General features: G+C 62.6%; 1 long non-coding RNA gene across 1 annotated transcript in view; it reads left to right on the top strand.

Moving 5' to 3' along the window:
* The window catches only part of LOC116829522 (uncharacterized), a 91,580-nt gene that overhangs the window by 68,469 nt on the left and 12,815 nt on the right, over positions 1-10,296 (top strand). The window lies entirely within an intron of this gene.

Genomic DNA, 10,296 nt, shown 5'->3' on the forward strand with positions numbered 1-10,296 from the left:
TCTGCATGGGTCCCCCCCATTCCCAGCCCCAGGATCGACCAGCTGCCCAGGGTCCCGCCCCATTTCCCACCCCCCAGAATCCCCAGCTGCAGGGTCCCTCCCATTCCAGCCCTCAGGACCCCCAGGTGTCAAGGTTCCATCCATTCCCAGCCCCTCAAGGATCCCCAGCTGCAGGGTCCCTTCCAATTCCAGCTCCCCAGGTACAGGCTCCCCAATTCCCACCCCCCAGGCCCCCCCAGCTCCAGGCCCCTTCCAAAGCCCCCCAGGACCCCCCAGACCTGCAAGGTCCCCCCCATTTCCAGCACCCCAGGACTCTACCAACGCAGGGTCCCCCCCCACTCCCAGCCCCCCGGATACCCCAGCTTGCAGGTCCCCCCAACTCCCAACCTCCCCAGGATACCACCACTGCCAGGGTCCCCCATCCCAGCCCCAGGATCCCCCCCAGCTGCAGGGTCGCACCCCTTCACAGCCCCCCCCAGAACCCCCAGCTGCAAGGGTCCACCATTTCCCAGCCTCCAGATACCCCAGCTGCAGGGTCCCCCCATCCCCAGCTCCCCAGGATCTACCAGCTCAGGGTCCCCCCCATCTCCAGCCCCCCAGGATACCCCCAGCTGCAGGGTCCCCCCATTCCCAGCTCCCAGGATATACCAGCTGCAGGGTCGCCCCCCCCACTCCCAGTCCCCAGGATTCATACCAGCTGCAGATCCCCTCACTCCCAGAGCGCCCAGGATACCCCAGCTTGCAGGGTCCCCCCTTCCCAGCCCCCAGGATACTCCAGCTGCAGGGTCCCCCCCACTCCCAGCCCCCAGGATAACCCCCAGCTGCAGGTCCCCCATTCCCAGCCCCCCAGGATACCCCACTGCAGGGCCCCCCATTCCCAGACCCCCCAGGATCCACCAGCTGCAGAGTCCCTCCATTCCCAGCCCAGGATCCACCAGCTTGCAGCCCCCATGCCAGCCCCCCATGAAACCCCCAGCTGCAGGCCCCCCCCACCCCAGCCCCCAGGATACCCCCAGCTGCAGGGTCCCCCCCATTCCACGGCCCCCAGGATCCACCCAGTTGCAGGGCCCCCACTCCCAGCCCCCCAGGAATCCACCAGTGCATGGGTCCCGCCACATCCAGCCCCCCAGGATCCAACCAGCTGCAGGGTCCCCCCATTTCCCAGGCCCCCAGGACCACCAGCTGCAGGGTTTCCCCCCACACTCCCACCCCCCCAGAGAACCACCAGCTGCAGGGCCATCCCCATTCCCAGCCCCCCAGGCTCCCAAGCTCCAGCGACCCCCAGCCTGCAGGGTCCCCAGTCCCAGCACCCCCAGGATCCCCCCAGCTGCAGGTCCCCTCCCACTCCCAGCCCCCCAGATCCACCAGCTGCAGCTCTCCGCACAGGGCCCCCCCCAGCTTCCAGGCCTCCCCCATTCCGCCAGCCCCCAGGATACCCGCCAGCTGCAAGGGTCCCCCATTCTCCCAGCCCCCCAGGATACCCCCAGCTCCAGCCCCCCTCACCGACTCTCCGGTCCGACACACAAACAGATCGTTTTTTTCCATCCTTCACCTTTCAGGGGGGGCGGGGCCCTCCACCTCCAAGCAGAGACGTCAACTTCCTCCCCTGCCTCCCCGTGACGTCAAGCACCGCCCCGCCCACCCGCCGGTGAATGTCACCCGCCCGACGACACGCCCCCTTCCCGAAGCAAGCGGGCGGCGGGGATCCACGGGGAATTCCCCCCCAGAGACGGAGACCCCCCCCACGGCCCCGTCCCCCAGAGAAGACCCCGCAGGCCCCCTTTACTAGCGACCCTCGACGGCCCCTCCCCCAGAAGACCCCGCAAGAACCTCTGGAGAGACCCGAGACAGGAGACCCCCACCCCCTAAATGAGCACCACCACGGCCCCTCCCCCAGAGAGACCCAACATTCCGGCCCCCTTACTGCGACCCTCACGGCCCCTCCCCCAGAGAGACCCCCCAGGCCCCCTTACTGGCGACCCTCCGCCCCTCCCCAGAGGAGACCCCAGCCAGCCCCCTTACTCGACCTCACGGCCCTCCCAGAGAGAACCCCCCCCGCAGACCCCCTTACTGTGACCCTCAATGGCCTCCTCCCCCAGAGAGACCCGCAAGACCCTGCTGGAGAGACCCCCGAGACAGGAACCCCCCAACCCCCCTTAATAGAGCCCCACGCCCCTCCCCAGGAGCCCCCAGGTCCCCTTACTGCGACCTCACGGCCCCATCCCCAGAGAGACCACTGGACGCCTGCAAGACCCTGGAGAGGACCCCCGAGACAGAGACCCCCCAACCCCCCTTAATCGAGCCCCACGGCACCTCCCGCCAAGAGACCCCATCCGGGGCCCCCTTACTGCGACCTACTCACGGCCCTCCCCCAGAGAGACCCCGCCAAGGCCCCCTTACTGCGTCCATACCACGGCCCTCCCCCAAGAGACTCCGCAAGACCCTCTGGAAGAGACCCCCGAGACAGAGACCCCGTCCAGCCCCCCTTATAGCCCCTCACGGCCCCCCCCCCAGAGAGACCCAATCCCGGCCCTTCTGCGACCTCACGCTCCTCCCCAGAGAGACCTGCCCAGGCCCCCTTACTCGCGACGCTCACGCGCCCCTCACAGAGAGACCCCCCCCCAGGCCCTTACTGCGACCCTCATGGCCCTCCCCAGAGAGACCCCGCAGACCCTCTGGAGAGACCCCCCGAGACAGAGACCCCCAACGTCCCCTTAATCGAGCCCCTACGGCCCCTCCCCCAGAGAGACACCCCCGCAGGCACCCTTACTGCGACCCTCACGCCCCCCCCAGAGAGACTCCTGCAAGACCCTCTGGAGAGACCGCCCCGAGACAGAGACCCCCATCCCCCCCTAATGAGCCCACGGCCCCTGCCCCAGAGAGACCCCAATCCGGCCCCCTTATCGCGCACCTCAACAAGGCCCCTCCCCAGAGAGCCCCCCCAGCCCCTTAACTCTGCGACCCGCACGGCACCTCCCCACGAGAGAACCCCAGCCCACCCCTTACGAGCGACCTCAGGCCTCTCCCCCAAGAGAGACCCCCCCGCAACGCCCCACTTACTGCGACCCTAACGCCCCTCCCCAAGAGAGACCCTGCAAGACCCCTGGAGAGACCCCCAAGACAAGACCCCCCTGAAGCCCCTAATGAGCCCCCACGGCCCTCCCCCAGAGAGAACCCCATCCCGGCCACTTAGCTGCGACCTCACTGGCCCCTCCCCAGAGAGACCCCAGCCAGCCCCTTACTGCGACCCTGCACGGCCCTCCAGAGAGGACCCCCCCCCAGGCCCCCCTACTGTGACCCTCACGGCCCCTCCCCAGAGAGACCCACCGCAAGACCCTCTGGAAGACCCCCCGAGACAGAGACCCCAGCCCCCCTTAATGGATCCCATGGCCCCTCCCCAGAGAGACCCCCCCCCCGGCCCCTTACTGCGAACCCCAGGCCCCTCCCCCAGAGAGACCGGCTAAGAACCAATCGGAAGTGACCACCCCGAGACAGAACTCCCGCCCCCCTTAATGAGCCCCCACGGCCCCTCCCCCAAGTGCCTCCCAAAACCCTCTGGGAACCCCCGAGACAGAGACCCCCAGCCCCCTTAATGAGCCCCACGGCCCCCCCACCAGAGAGACCCCACCGCCCCTTACTGCGACCCTCCACGGCCCCCATTTTTCCCCCCCAGAGGACCCCCCAGGCCCCTTAACGGCCGACCCTCACGCCCCTCCCCCAGAGAGACGCCCCCAGGCCCCCTTACTCTGCGACCCCTCACGGCCCCTCCCCCCCAGAGAGACCGCAAGACCATCTGGAGAGACCCCCGAGACAGAGACCTCACGCCATCCCTTTAATTGAGCCCACACGCCCCCTCCCCCAGAAGAGACGCTCACCCCCGGTCCCACTACTGCGACCCCTCACCGGCCCTCCCCAGAGAGAACCACCCCCCGCCCCTTACCTGCGACCCTCATGCCCTCCCCAGAGAGAACCCCCAAAGACCCCCGGAAGACCACCTGAGACAGAGACCCCACCCCCTTAATGAGCCCACGGCCCTCCCCCAGAAAGACGAGCCCCCCAGGCCCTTTACTGCGCCTCACGGCCCCTCCCAAAGAGACCCCCCAAGACCTTCTGAACCCCCCGAAGACAGAGAATCCCAGCAACCCCCCCGTCCCTCCCCTCCTCCCCCAGAGAGAAAGACCCTGCCCCCCTGACCCCTCACACTAGGCAGAGCTTAACCCCCTAGAACGGGACCCCCAGCCCCCTGAGACAGAGACCTCAGAGTCTATTCCCTGTAGCTGCAGGACCCCCCTCACTGTCCCCCCCACGTGTGATTTACCTGCCATTAGCCCCCCCCCAACAACTCCATCAGGGTGACCCCAGAACTTGGGAGCTGGGGGGGCTGCAGGTTGAGAGTGAGGGGCACTGGCAGTGCTGGGGGGGGCAGGGGAGCCCAGGGCTGGGCTAGCAGGGGGCCGGGTTGGAATTGAAGGAGACTGGGGGGGTCGGGGGCTCAGGAGTGCAGATGGGGTGAAAGCAGGTGGGAGGGTCCCCTGCCAATGCCCCCTTCCCGCCACATGTCTCTCTCACCCCCAGTCTCCTGACCTGACCCCCCCCATTCACCGCCCTGGGGACAGTGGCTCGGTGTTTGCTGTGGGGGGCTGGCTAGGAAAGGGGGTGGGGGTGGGCGGGAGCGGTGGCTGCTCCGGGTGTCTCTGCCAGGCCTTTGAATGGGGCTGGGACCACACAGGCTGCAGCCCCCCCCCGCGCGCCCATTGTGCCCCGTGAAAGGGCCCGGAGGATTATGGGCTGGAGCGGGGGTGGGGGAGTTAGCGCTAGCATTGGCGTTGGGAGGGGCTCACACCAGACACAGGCAGAGCCCCACCCCCTCTCCTCACTGCCCTGTAACCCCAACCCGGGGTCTCCCCTGGCCTCCCTCTGCCCTGGGCTCTGCTCTCAGGCCCTGCCCCCTAGAGGCCCAAGAAATGGCCCCTTAACACTTTGGGGGGCCCTGTACCCCAAAACCTGAGCCACCTGCCTGCCCCCACCTGTCAGCCAATCAAGGGGTGTCGCCATCACACCACTGGCCAATCAGGTCATGACAAATCCATATCTCCCCACCTCTTGTCCAACCAGAAAGGGGAGGGGGAGGGAGCTGGCAAGTACATTCAGCCAGTGGGTTTGTGACCTTCCCTAGCAGCCAATCAGAGGGCGCTGTCTATATTCCCTGCCATCTGCCAACCAATCATTTGCACCTGTATTTGCACCCCTACCCCTGGGCCAATCAGTTTTCAAATGGTGAAGGTGGGGCGGGATAATCCCCAGGTTATGGGTTGCCACCTACCAAGCTTGGCCACTGTGCTCCATAGAGATAAGGAGATAACGAGATGGGGGTCAAAGGCCAGAGGTCATAGAGGCTGACAAGTTTGGGGTTGATGAATGAGAGAGGTTGGAAGGGGAGAATCACCCGCCCTGCCCCCGTGAGTCAGCCAGTCCCTGCCCTGGGGCCAGATCAGAGCCAGCGCCCCCTAGAGGGGACAGGTCCCTGCCCCATTCCCTGCCCCCCCGAGCCAGCCACTCCCTGCCCTGGGGCCAGATCAGAGCCAGCACCCCCTAGAGGGGACAGGCCCCTGCCCCATTCCCTGCCCCCCCAAGCCAGCCAGTCCCCACCCTGGGCCAGGTGGGAGCTGACGTGCCCTAGAGGGGACAGGCCCCTGCCCCATTCCCCCTCCCCCGAGCCAGCCACTCCTTGCCCTGGGGCCAGATCAGAGCCAGCGCCCCCTAGAGGGGAAAGGCCCCATTCCCCCAGGCTGTGGGGGGTCATGCCTCCCCATCTCCGCCAGGTGTCGATAGGAAACCCCGGCTCACGACGTCCACACTCAATTCTTGGGCACAGACACAAGAATTGCGTTTGGACAATCAGGAGCCGGCGTTCAGTGCAGGCCGCAGGCAGAGCCAGGGGCTGGGGGATATGTGGGGGCAGCCACAGCGCAGGGAGGGGTGTGAATGACACCGTGAAGGAACGATTCACACACGTCACCTCCCATGAGCAGCGAGACCAACTCAGGACGACAACATGCTGATAAGCATTTGGGCTGGAACAGGTGTGATCTGGAGTTCAGATCAATGTGAACTCAGACATAATATCATATGTATAAGCCATTATGCAAACATGCCAGCTCACACGTGTCACATTACACATCTGAACTGGGTTGGAAACCCATAGACTTGCACATGGGTGAGCTGTGATGCAAACACGTGAATTCAGACACACTATATAATCATACACGTCATCACACACGATCACACACACGCATCACACACCATACACAAGCATATATGTGAACACACACACAGTGCCTGATGCAAACATACACGAACCCACAATAAATGAGTCTGATACAAAAGTGAACTCTGTTGTCAACAGAGTTGTCTAAACGTGACTCTATATGTGCAAACAGGGGAACCAACGCATGTGATTCTTGTCATGAGACATCATATACATGATTGGCTACAAATGCACATAAATCCGCACACTCACACGCATGTGATCCCTGGCATGAATATGTGTCCATTTGAACATGACAGTCATGAGCTGTTATGCAAACAGGTGTTAACTCACAACTATACATGTGAGCTGTCATATGTGTAAACTCAAACATAGGAACTGACACATGGGATCTGGTCCAAACACACATGGAATCATGGGTAACATGCACTCACAGGTGTGAATTCTGATGCAAACCTTTGTTAACTCACATATATGCCCTCATGCCATCCATGAACCAAAACCAACCAAACAAAAAAGTGACCTTGTGTGGCAAAGTCATGAAATAAAAAATAACCATGAACCATGATGTAAACACGTGAGCTCACCACCAACATGCATGTGCCTACATGACCACAAACACACATGAACTCAAACATGCTCTTGCATGTAGGAGCTCTTCAAACACGTGAGCTCATTCACGTGAGTTCACATACGCATGTGATATAAACTGACCACAGCTGAGCTCACAGACTTATGAACAAGGCTAATTAACACACACAAACTCACATACATTGTCTGGCACAACTGTGAGCTCCTATACAAAGCCACATGACCTCCAACACACCCGAGCTCACAAGCAGCACAGCGTCTGACATGAGTGCACATGGAATTGCACAAGTGTCAATGTGACTTCACAAGAACTCGAATGCAGACATGCATGAACTCACAGATAAACGTGATCCAACACTGTCTGATCAGAAATAAACATCAATTCATGTGTTCTTGTAAACACACATGAGCTCACCATTAAACATGGCATCTGCTTCACATGTGATCTGCACGTGGCTTCACACAAGTGTGAGCTGTGCTGTCAGTACATGTGATCTCACATACATGATCCTTTACACACATGAAAGTAAGTGTGGAGGTGCACGCACGCGCGCGCGCACACACACACACGGCTGACACATGCCCACCTGAGCTCAATAACCATTCTGACCTGGGTCCCACATATGAACCCAAATATCTTGTGAGCACACATGGATAATCCCAGGAATTCACATGTGTGACCTCAGGAACTCACCCGTTACCTCCTAACACACACACACACACACACACACACACACACACACACACACACACTCTTAAGGAAAGCAGGGAACTCACCTTGTGGACCCCAATCCCTGGCACCCAGACACGGGACATGGACTGGTGTGTGAGTGTCTGAGACAAACCAGCTCAGAATAGTCCCTTGGGACGGTCCCAGGACAGGGGGGGTCCCCAGGGGGTCAGTTCTCCCCCCATTGAGTGCTGAGAGGTCCCATGGGGAATTCCCCTGGATAAAGCATGTCATGTGCTAGCACTCAGGACATCTTACAGCTGACATGCTAATATGCAGAACCCCTCCATCCCACATGCCTGACACACACTAACACACCTCAAGACATGGTAACACACAGGATACCCTCAAGCAACACGCTAACACACAAACACTGTAAATCCTACACACTAGTGTGCAGTGCACGTCACAACCCTCATGCAACACACATGGACACAGACACCGCAAAGCTCTCAGTGTGTCAGAGACCTGACTCCTACACAATAACACAGGCATGTACACATGCTACCACATGAGACACACAGGACACCTTGCAGCCCTCCCAATAACACAGAGGACACCCGACATCCTACATGCTAATGCACCGCACACACACACCCAGACACATGGGGACCCCCACCAGCCCTCACACTACCCCAAACACACAGACACATGTGCTGGCATGTGTAATGTACAGCCATCCCCACCCAGAGACATGGAACGCCCAACAGCCTGTCTGCTAAACACACATGGTGACGCAGGCTCCCACACGTTAACCCAGCCAGCCCGACTGCCACATGTGTGACACGCATGTTAACATGCAGGCCCTTCCCCCAGCTGACACAACCCAGAACATACCGGAGCTAACAAACCCACAAGCTAACACAAGCTTCTCCACCCCACCCCACCCCCCTGCAGCAACACCCGCCTAGAAACAGGTGGGGAGAGACAGCTAGACAGACCTCCCCCGGCCCCCCACTCCTGCCCCCAGCCCCCCAACTCCCACCCCCAGGAGCTGGGGGTGTTTCCTCATCAAATACAAAGCGGAAGGTTTTGCAAAGTCCCTGGCTGTCCGGCTGGCCATCCGTTCCAGGGCAGCCGTGGGGGGTTGGAGGGGCGGAGGTTTGACACCAGTTCCCCCCATTGGGGTCAGTGTGTGCTGGGGTGGGCAAACTCCACCTGTCGCCTTCCTAAATTCCGCCTCATGGGGAGGGAGAAAAGAGGTTAATTCCTGCTTCCCTTCCTGCCCCCTCAAATCCCTCCCAATCCAGCCCCCTATTCCTACCCCCACTTCCCTGCTCACTACTCCCGTCCTGCTCCCCCATCCCTATACCCTACCCTGACCACTCCCTTCTCCTGTGTCCCAGCCCCCTCACAGCCCCATTCCTGCTCCCCCACCCCCAAATCCCCCCACAAACCTCTGCAGCTCCATTACCGCTCCCAGCCCCAAATCCAGTCCCCTCCCCCGACAGCCTCAGACCTCCAGCCCCAAATCCCCCCCAGCACCCATCCTGTCGCCTATTCCTGCCCCCTCTGGATCCCTCAGCCCCTGTCCACCGGCTCCCTCTCCCCTGGGGGCTCTGGCCGAGACCCCCCCCGAGATGGGGTGTCTGGTTTTCTCCCACCGGCCACTTCCATAGCAGCTAAGAGGGGGTACTGCCCCCCATCTCCCTCCACTCATTCCCCATGGGGGGCGGACAGATCCCCCCATCCCTCCCCGAACCCCGTCCTGGGCTCTGTGCGCCGGCTCTGTCCTGGGTGTGTGAGCTGGGGCAGGCTCCAGCCGGACCCCCCCCGCAACCCCCCCGAGGGGCCAGGCAGCTGGGCCACAATAGGTAGGAGGGGGAGGGGGCGGGGGACCCTCCGGCCGGCTGAATAGGCTCGGGGGAAGCTGCCTGAATGGGAATGGGTCCGCCCCCTTCCCTATGGGGCGCGGTGTGTGTCCCCCGCCGCCCCCTGGCCCAGCAGCCACCCAGGGCGGTGGGGCGGGGGCTCAGACCACCCCAGAGGGGCAGAGACCCCCAACTCTACCTCACTTGGGGGGCAGGGCCAGGGGCTCAGACCCCCCCAGAGGGGAAGAGACCCTCGGCTCCCAGCTCACTTGGAGGTCAGGGCGAAGGGCTCAGCTCCCCAGAGGAGCAGAGACCCCCAGCTCACTTCGGGGGCAGGGCCAGGGGCTCAGACACCCCCAGAGGGGCAGAGACCCCCAGCTCCCAGCTCACTTGGGGGTCAGGGTGAGGGGCTCAGCCCCCCAGAGGGGCAGAAACCCCCAGCTCCAGCTCACTTGGGGGGCAGGGCCATGGGTTCAGACCCCCCCCCGAGGGGCAGAGACCACCAGCTCTAGCTCACTTGGGGGGCAGGGCGAGGGGCTCAGCCCCCCAGAGGGGCAAAGATCCCCAGCTCACCTGGGGGGCAGGGCCAGGGGCTCAGCCCCCCAGATTAGGGCTCAGACGGGGGGAGAAGGGCTCAGACCCCCAAAGCCCCCCCCACTGGCTCTGACACACGAGAGTCCCTCCCTCCCCTCTGCCCCCTTTGTGTGCGGCTCCCCCGCCCCCGGCCGTTGCCCTGAGAGATGGGGCCATGAATAGGAGGCATCTTCCCCCAGCGACCCCCCCACCGCCCGCCCCGCCGAGACAAGGGGGCGGCGGCTTCAAGCAGGAGGGAAGCGTGTGGGACACAGCCCCCTCCCCTCCCCAAAACCAGCCCCCCAAAACCCCCCCCCCCCCCC

This window comes from Chelonoidis abingdonii, chromosome 12 (assembly GCF_003597395.2).
Source record: "Chelonoidis abingdonii isolate Lonesome George chromosome 12, CheloAbing_2.0, whole genome shotgun sequence".
NCBI lineage: Eukaryota > Metazoa > Chordata > Testudines > Testudinidae > Chelonoidis > Chelonoidis abingdonii.